This window comes from Ranitomeya variabilis, chromosome 2, assembly GCF_051348905.1.
Source record: "Ranitomeya variabilis isolate aRanVar5 chromosome 2, aRanVar5.hap1, whole genome shotgun sequence".
Lineage (NCBI taxonomy): Eukaryota > Metazoa > Chordata > Amphibia > Anura > Dendrobatidae > Ranitomeya > Ranitomeya variabilis.
This window is the reverse complement of record NC_135233.1, coordinates 61,468,782-61,486,150: the sequence shown is the minus strand read 5'-3', so window position 1 is coordinate 61,486,150 and position 17,369 is coordinate 61,468,782.

Below are 17,369 nucleotides of genomic sequence, written 5' to 3'. Positions count from 1 at the left end.
AAGTTTTGGCTTACATTGCAGACTCAGCCTCTAGCTCTTTTGCCTCCTCTTCCGAAACTGGTAAATGTAAAAGCAGCGCGTCGCTTGTGGATGTTCACGGTCAGGGACAAGTCGCTTCCTTGTCCTCCTCAGCAAAAACTACAACAAGAGAGAAGGATGCAGCAGGCGACACAACGGGTCACTCCATGGAGCTCTTTACACATACCGTCCCTGGCTTAGAAAGTGAAACATTTAACAGGCCATGCCCATTACAAGTATATTCTGACATGGAGTGCACTGATGCACAGCCACAGCCAGAGTACTATGCTGCTCCTTTGACTCAGACCACCACATTGCCCTCTCAGGGTACAGATCCACAATCAGACCCTGATGAGACTATGTTGCCCCGCCACGAACGCTATACCACCGACCGACACAGTGACACAGACGAAGTTGCACACGAGCTCGAAGAGGAGGTAATAGATGACCCAGTTATTGACCCCGATTGGCAGCCATTGGGGGAACAGGGTGCAGGCGGCAGTAGTTCAGAAGCGGAGGTGGAGGAGGGGCCGCAGCAGGCATCAACATCGCAACAGGTTCCATCTGCCGGGCCCGTATCTGGACCAAAACGCGTGTCAAAGCCAAAACCTGTTGGAGCACAGCGTTGCCATCCGGTTAAAGCTCAGTCTGCAATCCCTGAAAAGGGATCAGAGTCTAGGAAGAGTGCAGTCTGGCATTTTTTTAAACAACATCCAACTGATCAGCGCAAAGTCATCTGTCAAAAATGTTCAACTAGCTTAAGCAGAGGTCAGAATCTGAAAAGTCTAAATACTAGTTGCATGCATAGACACTTAACCACCATGCATTCTCAAGCCTGGACTAACTACCAAACGTCCCTCAAGGTTGTAGCACCCTCGGCCAATGAAGCTAGTCAGCAACGCAACATCCCTTCCGTCACTGTAAGGCCACCATTTTCCGCACCACCGGCAGTATCTGTGCAGGTTTCTTTGCCAGCCAAAAGCAGTCAGGGTCAGGGAATCACCAGTTTTGTAGGAGGAAATATTGCATGTAGGGCACCGGCGGAAACAATACCGTCTCCAACCGTCTCTCAGTCTGCCATGTCCACCGGCACACCCGAAAGTTCCACGATCTACAGCTCTCCAGTCCAGCTCACCCTACATGAGACTCTGGTTAGAAAAAGGAAGTACTTATCCTCGCATCCGCGTACACAGGGTTTTAACGCCCACATAGCTAGACTAATCTCGTTAGAGATGATGCCCTACCGGTTAGTTGAAAGCGAAGCTTTCAAAGCCCTGATGGAGTACGCTGAACCACGATACGAGCTACCCAGTCGACACTTTTTTTCCAGAAAAGCCATCCCAGCCCTGCACCAGCATGTTAAACAGCGCATCGTCCATGCACTCAGGCAATCTGTGAGTACAAAGGTGCACCTGACTACAGATGCATGGACCAGTAGGCATGGCCAGGGACGTTATGTGTCCATCACGGCACACTGGGTGAATGTGGTGGATGCAGGGTCCACAGGCGACATCAATTTAGGGACAGTTGTGCCTAGCCCACGGTCTAGGAAACAGTTGGCTGTAGGCGTTCGCACCCCCTCCTCCTCCTCCTCGTCCTCCTGCAGAAGCTACAGCTCTTCCACAGAACGCAGTCGGCCAACCACTCCATCGGCAGATGACACTGTTGCACACCAGTTGTCCCATTATGGGCCAGCTACTGCCAAGCGTCAGCAGGCTGTATTGGCTATGAAGTGTTTGGGCGACAACAGACACACCGCGGAAGTTCTGTCCGAGTTCTTGCAACAAGAAACGCAGTCGTGGCTGGGCACAGTAGATCTTGAGGCAGGCAAGGTAGTGAGTGATAACGGAAGGAATTTCATGGCTGCCATCTCCCTTTCCCAACTGAAACACATTCCTTGCCTGGCTCACACCTTAAACCTGGTGGTGCAGTGCTTATTGAAAACTTATCCTGGGTTCTCCGACCTGCTCCTCAAAGTGCGTGCACTTTGCTCACATATCCGACGTTCGCCTGTACACGCCAGCCGTATGCAGACCTATCAGCGGTCTTTGAACCTTCCCCAGCATCGCCTAATCATAGACGTTGCAACAAGGTGGAACTCAACACTGCACATGCTTCAGAGACTGTGCGAACAGAGGCGTGCTGTTATTTATTTGTGGGAGGATACACGGGCAGGCAGTAGGATGGCAGACATGGAGTTGTCAGGTGTGCAGTGGTCGAAGATACAAGACATGTGTCAAGTCCTTCAGTGTTTTGAGGAATGCACACGGCTGGTTAGTGCAGACAACGCCGTAATAAGCATGAGCATCCCCCTAATGCGTCTGCTGATGCAAAGTTTGACGCACATAAAGGAGCAGGCGTCTGCACCAGAGGAAGAGGGAAGCCTTGATGACAGTCAGCCATTGTCTGGTCAGGGCAGTGTACAGGACGAGGTAGCGGGCGAAGAGGAGGTGGAGGACGAGGAGGATGATGGGGATGAGTATATTTTTAATGCGGAAACTTTCACGGGGGCACAGGAAATTGGTTGCGTGTCACGGCCGGGTTCTGGTTTTTTGAGGGACACAAGTGACGTAGATTTGCCTGCAACTGCCCCTCAACCAATCACAACCGGAGATTTGACAAGTGGAACTTTGGCCCACATGGCGGATTATGCCTTACGTATCCTACAAAGGGACACACGCATTACGAAAATGATGAACGATGACGATTACTGGTTGGCCTGCCTCCTTGATCCACGCTATAAAGGCAAATTGCAAAATATTATGCCACATGAGAACTTGGAACTAATATTAGCAACCAAACAATCAACTCTTGTTGACCGTTTGCTTCAGGCATTCCCAGCACACAGCGCACGTGATCGTTCTCACACGAGCTCCAGGGGGCAGCAGACTAGGAGTGTTAGGGGTGCACACATCAGAAGTGGCGTTGGACAGAGGGGTTTTCTGACCAGGTTGTGGAGTGATTTTGCTATGACCGCAGACAGGACAGGTACTGCTGCATCAATTGAAAGTGACAGGAGACAACATTTGTCCAGTATGGTTACTAACTATTTTTCATCCCTTATCGATGTTCTCCCTCAACCGTCATTCCCATTTGATTACTGGGCCTCCAAATTAGACACCTGGCCAGAATTGGCAGAATATGCATTGCAGGAGCTTGCTTGCCCGGCAGCAAGTGTCCTATCAGAAAGAGTATTCAGTGCTGCAGGGTCAATATTAACCGAAAAAAGGACTCGTCTGGCTACCCAAAATGTTGACGATCTAACATTCATTAAAATGAACCACAACTGGATTTCAAAATCTTTTGCCCCACCTTGCCCGGCCGACACCTAGCTTTCCTATGAAAAGCTCTTGCCTGTGAATTACTTTTCTAATGTCTAATTTGCTGCTGCAGATTGTACAGCATACGACATGTTTACACCTCCCTAAATGGCCAAACTCCCCACACGGGGCCGTGGTATCGCGACTTGGCGCAAGCACCCGTGAGACTGCTGTTTGTCTGAAGAGGTGGGTGTGCTCGCTTTTGGTTGACGGCATTGCTACTGGGTCCCTCATAGTACAATGTAGTGTCTCTGGCGGTGGTGGTGCGCACCCAACGTCAGACACACCGTTGTAACATGAGTGGCCCTGGGGCGGTCCCGCCGGCCTCAAGAGAGTTCCCCCCTACCCCAGCTCAAACTGGGCTCTACTACGTGCAAAATTATGTCGCACAGCTCCACCAATCTTTAGTCTATTCGCTGACATCATTCAATGTCTGGCACTGACAATACAAATTTGTAGACATCTATGATGCAACTTAAAGTAGTCTGTGTCTGTGTCCTATATTGGCACCATTAAATAGTTACTGCCAAATTACTATGTCAGAAACACAGCAGATGAGCCCACCCCTGTACCTAAGTATGCCATCTTTTTTTTTGTTTTGGTTGTTTTGCGAGACATTAACATCTATTTATATTTTGGGAGTACTGGGACAGACACTCCTTGCACTACTCCTCCACTCAGCACCAAGCTGCCTGCCCGTGTATCCATGTAACCGCTGTAAAACTGCCATGAGCCTATTGTTTGTTATTTTAGGCCTTTGATAGCCTGTCTGCGGTCCCTACTCCTCCACTGACCACCAAGCTGCCTGCCCGTGTATCCATGTAACCGCTGTAAAACTGCCATGAGCCTATTGTTTGTTATTTTAGGCCTTTGAAGCCTTTCTGCGCTCCCTCCTTCCACTAGTCCTCCACTGACCAGACCACTGCTGCCCGTGTACCCCTGGAACCAATTTTAAAGTGCCTACAGCCAGCCCATTTTATTGTGTTAGGCCTTCGAAGCCTGTCTGCGGTCCCTCCTTCCACTAGGCCTCCACTGACCAGACCACTGCTGCCCGTGTACCCCTGGAACCAATTTTAAAGTGCCTACAGCCAGCCCATTTTATTGTGTTAGGCCTTCGAAGCCTGTCTGCGGTCCATACTTCCACTAGTCCTCCACTGACCAGACCACTGCTGCCCGTGTACCCCTGGAACCAATTTTAAAGTGCCTACAGCCAGCCCATTTTATTGTGTTAGGCCTTCGAAGCCTGTCTGCGGTCCATACTTCCACTAGGCCTCCACTGACCAGACCACTGCTGCCCGTGTACCCCTGGAACCAATTTTAAAGTGCCTACAGCCAGCCCATTTTATTGTGTTAGGCCTTCGAAGCCTGTCTGCGGTCCATACTTCCACTAGTCCTCCACTGACCAGACCACTGCTGCCCGTGTACCCCTGGAACCAATTTTAAAGTGCCTACAGCCAGCCCATTTTATTGTGTTAGGCCTTCGAAGCCTGTCTGCGGTCCATACTTCCACTAGGCCTCCACTGACCAGACCACTGCTGCCCGTGTACCCCTGGAACCAATTTTAAAGTGCCTACAGCCAGCCCATTTTATTGTGTTAGGCCTTCGAAGCCTGTCTGCGGTCCATACTTCCACTAGGCCTCCACTGACCAGACCACTGCTGCCCGTGTACCCCTGGAACCAATTTTAAAGTGCCTACAGCCAGCCCATTTTATTGTGTTAGGCCTTCGAAGCCTGTCTGCGGTCCATACTTTAAATACTCCTCCACTCAGCACCAAGCTGCCTGCCCGTGTATCCATGTAACCGCTGTAAAACTGCCATGAGCCTATTGTTTGTTATGTTAGGCCTTTGAAGCCTTTCTGCGCTCCCTCCTTCCACTAGTCCTCCACTGACCAGACCACTGCTGCCCGTGTACCCCTGGAACCAATTTTAAAGTGCCTACAGCCAGCCCATTTTATTGTGTTAGGCCTTCGAAGCCTGTCTGCGGTCCATACTTCCACTAGTCCTCCACTGACCAGACCACTGCTGCCCGTGTACCCCTGGAACCAATTTTAAAGTGCCTACAGTCAGCCCATTTTATTGTGTTAGGCCTTCGAAGCCTGTCTGCGGTCCATACTTCCACTAGGCCTCCACTGACCAGACCACTGCTGCCCGTGTACCCCTGGAACCAATTTTAAAGTGCCTACAGCCAGCCCATTTTATTGTGTTAGGCCTTCGAAGCCTGTCTGCGGTCCATACTTCCACTAGTCCTCCACTGACCAGACCACTGCTGCCCGTGTACCCCTGGAACCAATTTTAAAGTGCCTACAGCCAGCCCATTTTATTGTGTTAGGCCTTCGAAGCCTGTCTGCGGTCCATACTTCCACTAGGCCTCCACTGACCAGACCACTGCTGCCCGTGTACCCCTGGAACCAATTTTAAAGTGCCTACAGCCAGCCCATTTTATTGTGTTAGGCCTTCGAAGCCTGTCTGCGGTCCATACTTCCACTAGGCCTCCACTGACCAGACCACTGCTGCCCGTGTACCCCTGGAACCAATTTTAAAGTGCCTACAGCCAGCCCATTTTATTGTGTTAGGCCTTCGAAGCCTGTCTGCGGTCCATACTTTAAATACTCCTCCACTCACCACCAAGCTGCCTGCCCGTGTATCCATGTAACCGCTGTAAAACTGCCATGAGCCTATTGTTTGTTATGTTAGGCCTTTGATAGCCTGTCTGCGGTCCTTACTTTAAATACTCCTCCACTCACCACCTAGCTGCCTGTGTATCCATGTAACCGATGTAAAACTGCCATGACTGCCTACTGTTTGTTATTTTAGGCCTTTGATAGCCTGTCTGCGGCCCCTACTTGCAATACTCCTCCACTGACCACAATGCTGCCTGGAGTGCCTGCCTGTGTATCCATGTAACCGATGTAAAACTGCCATGACTGCCTACTGTTTGTTATTTTAGGCCTTTGATAGCCTGTCTGCGGCCCCTACTTGCAATACTCCTCCACTGAGCACAATGCTGCCTGGAGTGCCTGCCTGTGTATCCATGTAACCGATGTAAAACTGCCATGACTGCCTACTGTTTGTTATTTTAGGCCTTTGATAGCCTGTCTGCAGCCCCTACTTGCAATACTCCTCCACTGACCACACCAATGCTGCCCGTGTACCCCTGGAACCTATTTAAAAGTTCATAGAGCCTAGTTATATATTTTATTTACTATTAATAAGGCCATGATGGACTACGCTGTACCACGCTACAAGCTAACCAGTCGACACTTCTTTTGCGAGAAAAGCCATCCCAACCCTCCACCAGCATGTAGAAGACCGCATTGTCCATGCACTCTGGCAATCTGTGAGTACAAAGGTGCACCTGACAACAGACGCATGGACCTGTAGGCATGGCCACGGAAGATTACGTGTCCATTACGGCGCAATGGGTTAATGTGGTGGATGCATGGTCCACAGGGGACAGCCTACTAAGTCTGTCTGCAGTCCCTAATTCAAATTGTCCTCCACTGTCTAAATCGGAACTTCCACCTTCTGGCTTTCGGCCTATAGTATCAGAAATTAAACTGCATTTGGCCTTCAACTTTGGTTAGGGCCTACTAACGGCTTCTGCCCCTCCCTGGTGTTGCCCTCAACTAAATAAAGCTGAGCTTCAACCTTCCGGCTCTCATTATGTGGTTTTAAAAAAAAAAATGGTGGTTAGGGCCTACTAACGGCTTCTGCCCCTCCCTGGTGTTGTCCTCAACTAAATAAAGCTGAGCTTCAACCTTCCGGCTCTCATTATATGGTTTAAAAAAAAAAAATGGTGGTTAGGGCCTACTAACGGCTTCTGCCCCTCCCTGGTGTTGTCCTCAACTAAATAAAGCTGAGCTTCAACCTTCCGGCTCTCATTAAGTGGTTTTAAAAAAAAAAAAAATGGTGGTTTGGGCCTACTAACGGCTTCTGCCCCTCCCTGGTGTTGTCCTCAACTAAATAAAGCTGAGCTTCAACCTTCCGGCTCTCATTAAGTGGTTTTAAAAAAAAAATGGTGGTTAGGGCCTACTAACGGCTTCTGCCCCTCCCTGGTGTTGTCCTCAACTAAATAAAGCTGAGCTTCAACCTTCCGGCTCTCATTAAGTGGTTTTAAAAAAAAAATGGTGGTTAGGGCCTACTAACGGCTTCTGCCCCTCCCTGGTGTTGTCCTCAACTAAATAAAGCTGAGCTTCAACCTTCCGGCTCTCATTAAGTGGTTTTAAAAAAAAAAAAAATGGTGGTTAGGGCCTACTAACGGCTTCTGCCCCTCCCTGGTGTTGCCCTCAACTAAATAAAGCTGAGCTTCAACCTTCTGCTCCAAATTACCATTTTAAAAAATGCAATAGGCTTTTCCGGCCTACTAAAGGTGTCTGCCCCTCCCTGGTGTTGTCCTCAACTGAACAAAGCTGAGCTTCCACATTCTGGCTTTCGCCCTATACTATCAGATATTAAACTGCATTTGGCCTACTAGTGTGGTTAGGCCCTTGAAACAGTGTCTGCTGCTCTTGGGTTTGCTACTCCACTGAACAAAGCAATGCCGCCTGTTTAGTCCTGTTACCAATTTTGAACTGCATGTAGCCTACTTTATTCTTTGGCCCTATATCTGTTTCCTCCTCATCCTGCCCATTGCCCAGCCACTGCTAAATGAGTCTGCTGGTACATTGACCTAGACCACTACATTCCCCTTGTACTCTACACAGCCAGAATCTGTCCCTGCTGAAAGTAAGGTTCCCCTTCCCGCATGTTATACCACCTTACACAGGGACAAAGAGGAAGGTGCAGATGAAAGTGCAGGTTCCTTCATCAGGTGGGGGGGCATACTCGTTGGCGACGTCACTGGCACAGGGCCCCTCAGAGTACGCAAAAGTGTCGCTGCTGGTGGGAGGCGCCCCCGCCATGCAAACACACCGCCGTACTTTGAGGGGCCCTGTGCCAGTGGCAATGCGAACGAGTGGGCCCCCCCTGCTTGCTCAGGATCACAGCACTTGCAACTTTTAAATACTTACCTTTCCCTGCAACACCGCCGTGACGTAGTCCGCATTTCCTGGGCCCACGAAAAACTTGAGCCAGCCCTACTCCCCCCACAACTTTCCCCCAATTCCCTATGCCCAACTATTATTATACAGTTAATTAAGATTGGCAAGCTTCAGAAACAAGAATGGATGTTTTTGGCATTAAAATGGGCACTGTAGGTGTTTTCCTGGCCTCCACTCACTGCCGACTATGCTTCCCCATTGACTTGCATTGGGTTTCGTGTTTCGGTCGATCCCCGACTTTTAGCGATAATCGGCCGACTGCACTCGACTCGACTCTGGACAAAATCGGGTTTCCCAAAACCCTACTCGATCTTAAAAAAATGAAAGTCGCTCAACCCTACCCACCACCAATACATTCCTCTCTCCACACTCCCACTGTCAAAGTGTGGCCCTATCCGACTGCCCCTCCAGCACTATCTCCACCCCGACTTATTCCAATCTGTAGTTTGTTTTGCATGCTGCAAAATTTATTTATTTATTTTTGTTTCCAAATAAAAGTTGGGTTTGGATATTGTAAAAAAATTTTTTTAATAAAACTTTGTTGTTTACAGCTATCTTGTATTTATTCTTTATAAGGTATAGATTAACACACTTTGGTTAAACAAGGTTTATTGGTCAGAGGTAAAATACTTTGGGTACAAACCCAAACAGATGCACATCTTGGGTAAAAGGTAAAACCAAACAGGTACACATCTTGGGTAGGTAAAACCAAACAGGTACACATCTTGGGTAAAATGTAAAACCAAACAGGTACACATCTTGGGTAAAGGGTAAAACCAAACAGGTACACATCTTGGGTATAAAGGTGAAAAAGTTACTAGGTTCAATACAAATTGTTTAAACTCTCTCATCCTGCCAGTGTATTCTTCCTTCGGGTGAAATAAAATATTCTGCAAAGTGATCCCATATTCTGGAAACAGTGGCAGAACTTCTATATGTTTGGTTGCTATATTCAGCCAAGGTGGTTTCTGCAGAGAGGTCCCCAATGGAAAGCTGTTCCTTGGATATAACAAAATTGTGTAGGACAACACACGCTTTCACTACCTCATCCACATTGTCTGTCTTCAAGTTAATGGATGTCAGGAGAACTCTCCATTTGGCGGTTAAGATCCCAAACGCACACTCCATCATTCTCCGTGCACGTGTGAGTCGGTAGTTGAAAATTCTTTTAGTATTGTTTAAACCACGGCTGGAGTAGGGTTTCAAAAGATGTTCTGAAAGCTGAAAAGCTTCATCTCCAACACAAACAAAAGGCATTGGTGGCTCAGAGGTTTGAGGCAGTGGTCTAGAGGGGGAGAATTGAAAGGTTTGTCCATACAAATGCCGTCCCATAGAAGACAGTTTGAAAACTTGAGAATCATTAGAGCGGCCATATGCCCCAATGTCCACCGCTACAAATTTGTAATCCGCATCGGCGATGGCCATCAGCACGATGGAAAATTACTTTTTATAGTTGAAAAACTGAGATCCAGAACCAGCCGGTTTCACGATACGGATGTGTTTCCCATCCACCGCGCCCAAGCAATTGGGAAACTGACACACTTCCTGGAATTTGTCAGCAACTTCCAACCATGTCTGCAGTGTGGGATGTGGAATGAATTCGTCATGCAGAGAGTCCCACACAGCACGGCAAGTGTGCCTCACTATTCCAGATATGGCTGAAATGCCCAGGCTGAAATGAAAATGTAGTGAAGACAGGGATTCACCAGTTGCTAGGAATCTGTGAACAAAAGCAAGGCAGAAATTACTGCAAATTCAAAATATCAATCAATGAAAGTGCGCTACAAGAGTAGATCCAAAAAGAATGCTTACCGAAGAGTGACCATCAGACGCTCAGCAGGTGTAATGGAGAATCTGCTTTCTCAGCTTTCATCCGCACATAGCTGAAAAACTTGTCAGGGTCTCCTCGTAGCTCCATGTGTAAAGTAGAAAAGACTCCCCGCGTCATTCTCTGTGTCGTGATGGGGTGGAATTGCTTTCAATCGATTCGCCTCCACAATGAAATCCACGTTGTTCTGCAGAATCTTCGCAATAATGCCATCCATCTTGCTCCGTATCTTGCTCCTCTCAAACCTGTCACAGATGGCTGTAGGAACACTGTATATATAGTTTTCAGCGGGCCAATCACCTTTTTAGCCTTTCAGGGGCCGTTTCTCGCCGGATCCGGACACTTGATCCGGCTGAAAAACGGATCCATCTCATCCGGTTTTTACAAAATAAGCCGGATCCGGCGCTGCGGCGCAACACTGGAACTGGCATGCGGCTAAAAACCTGATGTGTGAAAGCAGCCTTAAGGATTATATTTGTGGATTTGCAGAGGAAATTATGGTGGCATTATGGTGGCAGAGAAGTAAATGAGATTTTACAAATGTTTCAAAATTAATTCCTTGAATGATTTTCACTGTGGATTTTAATGGCATTGGGGTAAACTCTATGGTGGATCTTTCCATCCTGTGGAATTGGATCTGCAAAATAGGTTGTATTAACTCACTGAAACATGTTATTAAGGGTCCTTTCACATTGCATTCTTGCCTACTTTCAGTGATCCAGTCGGGGCTTGCGTCTGAACCATTAACCCACTGCAAAACGGGATTCAGGGATATGCGTCGCCAAGGCCATTGACTAATAATGATGCTGATGGAGTCAAAGTGTACTCTGTCATGCATTATTTTCAGGGGTATACACCTACTATTGGCGGACATTCAGGCATAGTATACTGTATCTGAGTGTCCATCTCCAGTAAGCGTGTACACCCCAAAATGATACACGGCAGAGCACATAGTCAATGGCCTCACTGGCTCATACGCCCAAATCCCGTGGTATGGTGAGTTGAGATGCAAGCCCCAATAGAACCACATTGGCGTGGGCAAGAACGCGAAGTGAAAGCACCCTGAGGAATAGCTACAAAACACCAAAGGTATAACTCACTTCAACAATTTTAGATCTGCTTCTACATGGATAGGACACTTTTTATTCTGGGTCTTATGGCTCTTGCATTATTGGAGGACAAAGCTTCTGTTGTAGCAATAGGTTTATGCTAACTTCAAGAAAACAGACTCAAGTCTCCTATCTCTGTGTAGTATAAAGCGTTGCTTTGGGCCACAATACAGTTCTCATTATCTCCATGATGATTCTTGGGATGGATACAGCAGGTAAAAACTTCTTAAAATAAAATCAGAGGCATATGGAGGTATAGTAGCAATTTACGTGTGGCCAATTATTGCTCCATATAATTTGGCTGTTGTATTAAGCCATAATATGGCCATGTGCATAAGGTCTAATTGTTTCAAAAGATCACGGACATTGCAGCAGGCAGCTGGTCTACAGTTTATAACAGGAAACTTTAATATCTCACACTGTTCCATTTATTACAAGGGTTTTGGCCTTCACCTGATAAATTAAACTTTTATCTATGAAAAAGGATTTTATTGCACATATGTTCAGATATGAGTCTTTTTGGGAGAAACAAAACCTATATAATTGTACTGGTCGTTGGAAATTCGAAATATGTGAAAATAATGAGAATTTGCTCTTTGGCTTCAACCCCATACAATGTATAATAAATTCATTATAACAAAATAGAACATCACTCTTCTAGCTAGAATGTGTCATGTGGGTTTGGATATTTCTAATATTACTATACAGTATATGGGCATTTATTAGCTAATACTACTGATTCCCAACCTGCTAGGTTATCTCTGTGAACGGAGAGGTGGCCTTACATGTGCTCCTCTTCATTTACATCCTTGAAAGTTTCAAAAGTATCTGTGACTGATCTTCATCCCATAAGTGATGTAGCCACTGTCAATGGTGACATTGTCCTGCATATCTGACTCACTGCATTAATTTAAATGGAGGATCCAAAAACAACCAAGCTTGATAAGATTGCTGGAAGTGGAGAGGTGGCTGCACATGGGCAAATTACTTCATTTATTTCTATGTTGGTTTAAAAAAACAGCCAAAGAAGTGTGCGTGACAGTTTTTGGAACTCTTATAGATGTGAAGAGAATGTAAGGTAAGAATTTTTAATAATTGAAATTTCTGAGCAATCCCAAAGGTTTAAAGAAGGTCTACAGGCTGCCATAGACCCATCATTCTTAAAATCTACTGTTATTCGAAATTTTAAGAATATAACTTTCTAAAACAGAAAAAAAAAGTTGGCCTCGTTTCCTATTTCAGGACAATTAAAGGGGTATTCTATTGGATGGGTAATAGATATTAGAATTAAGTAAGCCTCTCTCTGCAGGGTCTTAGTGGCAGGCTATAGTTTTTGCAATAGCTTGAAAGTCAAGAAAGAGCAACACTGCCTGGAGAAAACTAATAATTCATAGTTACATAGTTACATCGATTGAAAAAAGACCTAGGTCCATTAAGTTTAACCTTTCTCCACCAATTATGTATTTTGTCACTGATTTAACTATAACCCACGATGTTATGTACTGGCAAAATCATCCAGCCCTCTTTTAAAAGCTGTTATAATGTCTGCCATTACTACCTCTGGTAGTAATTTGGGTATTCCACAGTCTGACTGCTCTAACTGTAAAGAATACTTTCCAACTTATCTATAATAATAATAATAATAATAATTTTATTTATATAGCGCCAACATATTCCGCAGCGCTTTACAACTTATAGAGGGGACTTATACAGACAATAGACATTACAGCATAACAGAAATCACAGTTCAAAACAGATACCAGTAGGAATGAGGGCCCTGCTCGCAAGCTTACAATCTATGAGGAAAAGGGGAGACACGAGAGGTGGATGGTAACAATTGCTTTAGTTATTTGGACCAGCCATAGTGTAAGGCTCGGGTGTTCATGTAAAGCTGCATGAACCAGTTATCAGCCTAAGTATGTAGCAGTACAGACACAGAGGCTATTAACTGCATAAAGTGTATGAGAACATGATGGAGGAACGTGATTATGTTGTTGTTTTTTTATTAATAGGCCACACAGGGATAATTAGGTTAATGCGTTGAGGCGGTAGGCCAATCTGAACAAATGAGTTTTTAGGGCACGCTTAAAACTGTGGGGATTGGGGATTAATTGTATTAACCTAGGTAGTGCATTCCAAAGAATCGGCGCCGCACGTGTAAAGTCTTGGAGACGGGAGTGGGAGGTTCTGATTATTGAGGATGCTAACCTGAGGTCATTAGCAGAGCGGAGGGCACGGGTAGGTTGGTAGACTGAGACCAGAGAGGAGATGTAGGGTGGTGCTGAGCCATGGAGTGCTTTGTGGATGAGGGTAGTAGTTTTGTACTGGATTCTGGATTGGATGGGTAGCCAGTGTAATGACTGGCACAAGGTAGAGGCATCGGTGTAACGGTTGGCGAGGAATATGATCCTGGCAGCAGCATTCAGGACAGATTGGAGCGGGGAGAGTCTGGTAAAAGGTAGGCCAATTAGTAGAGAGTTACAATAGTCCAGACGAGAATGAATAAGTGAGACAGTAAGAGTTTTTGCAGAGTCGAAAGTAAGAAAAGGGCGAATTCTGGAAATGTTTTTGAGATGCAGATAAGAAGAGCGAGCCAGTGATCGGATGTGGGGGGTGAATGAAAGCTCGGAATCAAGGATGACTCCAAGGCAGCGGGCATGTTGCTTTGGAGTAATGGTGGAACCGCACACAGAGATGGCAATGTCGGGCAAAGGTAGGTTTGTAGAGGGAGAGAACACGAGGAGTTCAGTTTTTGACAGGTTCAGTTTCAGATAGAGGGAGGACATGATGTTAGAGACAGTGGTAAGACAATCACTGGTGTTTTCTAAAAAGGTCGGCGTGATAACAGGAGAAGAGGTATATAATTGGGTGTCGTCAGCATAGAGATGGTACTGGAAACCAAATCTACTGATTGTTTGTCCAATAGGGGCAGTATACAAAGAGAAGAGGAGGGGGCCTAGGACTGATCCTTGAGGAACCCCAACAGTAAGGGGAAGGTGAGAGGAGGAGGAACCAGCAAAACAAACAGTGAAGGATCGGCCAGAGAGATAGGAGGAGAACCAAGAGAGAACGGTGTCCTTGAGGCCGATGGAGCGGAGCATAGTGAGGAGGAGCTGATGATCCACAGTGTCGAATGCTGCGGAGAGATCCAAGAGAATTAGCATGGAATAGTGACCATTAGATTTAGCTGTTAGTAGGTCATTAGAGACTTTAGTGAGGGCAGTTTCAGTAGAGTGTAAAGAGCGGAAACCAGATTGAAGAGGGTCGAGAAGAGAATTATCTGAGAGATAGCGGGTAAGACGGGAGTGGACCAGGCGTTCCAGGAGTTTAGAGATCTACCGGAATCGCCTTTCTTCCATCTGTAATGAGTGCCCCCTGGTCCTCAGTATGGTCTTTGGAAGAAGTAAGTCATGTGCCAGTCCTATGTACAGACCACACATTTATTTTTACATATAAATGAGATCTCCCCTGAGGCGTCTTTTTTCTAAGCTAAACAATCCCAACTTTTCCAACCTCTCCTCATATGAGAGGCCTTCCATCACTGGCACTAATCTAGTTGTCCGTTTTTGAATTGACTTCTGAATATCATTTTTAAATTGTGGAGCCCAAAACTGGATCCAATATTCTAGATGTGGGCTCACAAGTGAATTATAAAGGAGTAACAATACTTTGGGATCGCGGGATTTTATCTCTCTTTTTATACACCCTAAAATTTTGTTAGCTTTTGTAGCTGCTGCTTGAGATTGAGTACTGCTGCTCAGCTTACTTTTAGCCGGAATACCCAAGTCCTTCTTCTGTTCTGTAGTCCTGAATATACTTCCATTTAATGTATGTGCAGCGATAGGATTACTCCAGCTGAGGTATATTACTCTAAATTTATCAACATTAAATCTCATTTGCCAAGTGCCCATTCAGACATTTTATCCACATCATTTTGTAATATTTTAATGTCAAGGTCAGATTTTAGTATCCTACATATTTTGGTGTCATCAGCAAAGACTGACACTTAACTCTTAATCACATCCACAAGGTCATTAATAAAGAGGTTAAAAAGAATCGATCCTAGCACAGATTTGTGCTAGTGATGGGCAAACATTGGGTTCGGCTGGACATCTAAAAAAAGTTTGGTTCGGGTACCAGAACGGTCCCTGACCTTAAACCCCATGCATACTAATGGAGGGCTCAAACATCTGTTGTTTGCCAAGCTGTCATTTGCATGACAGCATGGCAAACATGGACTCTGATCAGCGGTAACATCATTACCACCAGTCAGAGAAATGTATTTCCCAGCCAGCAAAATGTATTTCCCAGCCAGCAGCTGTAAAAGGCAGCAAAAAGTTTACCTCCGGTAACAGGCATCGCCTGAAAAGAGAGTACTACTATGCCTATGAATGCTGTCACTGAAAACAGTGATACCAAAATTGAACTTTATGGTATCATCGCCAATCAATGTGGTTGGAGGATGAAGATGGATGAGTAATAATAATTAGTTTTCTTCAGAATTTAGGCAGCTCCATGAGGAAAGACATGCATTATTCCCTCCATTATATTTTGCATTCCTATTTTTAAATGAAACTGCATCAAAAACTGCCTTGGCAATTCCACTGAAGAAGACAGTGATATGTAAGTACAAGAGATGAGTGAATCTGTCAAAATTTCAATTCGCAAGTTCGCCCAAATTTGGCCTTTAAATTCAAATTACATCAAATATGCAGTTAACATGAATCGTACATGTGTTATTATTAGGGTTGAGCGACTTTCATTTTTTTAAGATCGAGTCTGGTTTTGTGAAACCCGATTTAGTCCAGAGTCGAGTCGAGTGAAGTCGGCCGATTATCGCTAAAAGTCGGGGATCGACCGAAACACGAAACCCAATGCAAGTCAATGGGGAAGCATAGCCGGCAGTGAGTGGAGGCCAGGAAAACACCTACAGTGCACATTTTACTGCCAAAAACATCCATTCTTGTTTTCTGAAGCTTGTCAATCTTAATTAACTTTATAATAATAGTTGGGCACTGGAAATTGGGGGTCATTTGGCAAAAGTTGTGGGGGTAGGGCTGGTTCAAGGTTTTAGTGGGCCCAGGAAACATGGACTACGTCATGGCGGTGGAGCAGGGAGAGGTAAGTATTTCAACGTTGCAAGTGCTGTGATCCTGAGCAAGCAGGGGGGGCCCACTCGTTCGCATTGGCACTGGCACAGGGCCCCTCAAAGTACGGCGGTGTGTTTGCATGGCGGGGGCGCCTCCCACCAGCAGCGACACTTTTGCGTACTCTGAGTGGCCCTGTGCCAGTGACGTCGCCAACGAGTATGCCCCCCCACCTGATGAAGGAACCTGCACTTTCATCTGCACCTTCCTCTTTGTCCCTGTGTAAGGTGGTATAATATGCGGGAAGGGGAACCTTACTTTCAGCAGGGTCAGATTCTGGCTGTGTAGAGTACAAGGGGAATGTAGTGGTCTAGGTCAATGTACCAGCAGACTCATCTAGCAGTGGCTGGGCAATGGGCAGGATGATGAGGAAACAGATATAGGGCCAAAGAATAAAGTAGGCTAAATGCAGATCAAAATTGGTAACAGGACTAAACAGGCGGCATTGCTTTGTTCAGTGGAGTAGCAAACCCAAGAGCAGCAGACACTGCTTCAAGGGCCTAACCACACTAGTAGGCCAAATGCAGTTTAATATCTGATAGTATAGGCCGAAAGCCAGAATGTGGAAGCTCAGCTTTGTTCAGTTGAGGACAACACCAGGGAGGGGCAGACACCGTTAGTAGGCCCTAACCACCATTTTGTTTTTTAAAAAACACTTAATGAGAGCCAGAAGGTTGAAGCTCAGCTTTATTCAGTTGAGGGCAACACCAGGGAGGGGCAGACACCGTTAGTAGGCCCTAAACACCATTTTGTTTTTTAAAAAACACTTAATGAGAGCCAGAAGGTTGAAGCTCAGCTTTATTCAGTTGAGGGCAACACCAGGCAGGGGCAGACACCGTTAGTAGGCCAGAACCACCATTTTGTTTTTTAAAAAACACTTAATGAGAGCCAGAAGGTTGAAGCTCAGC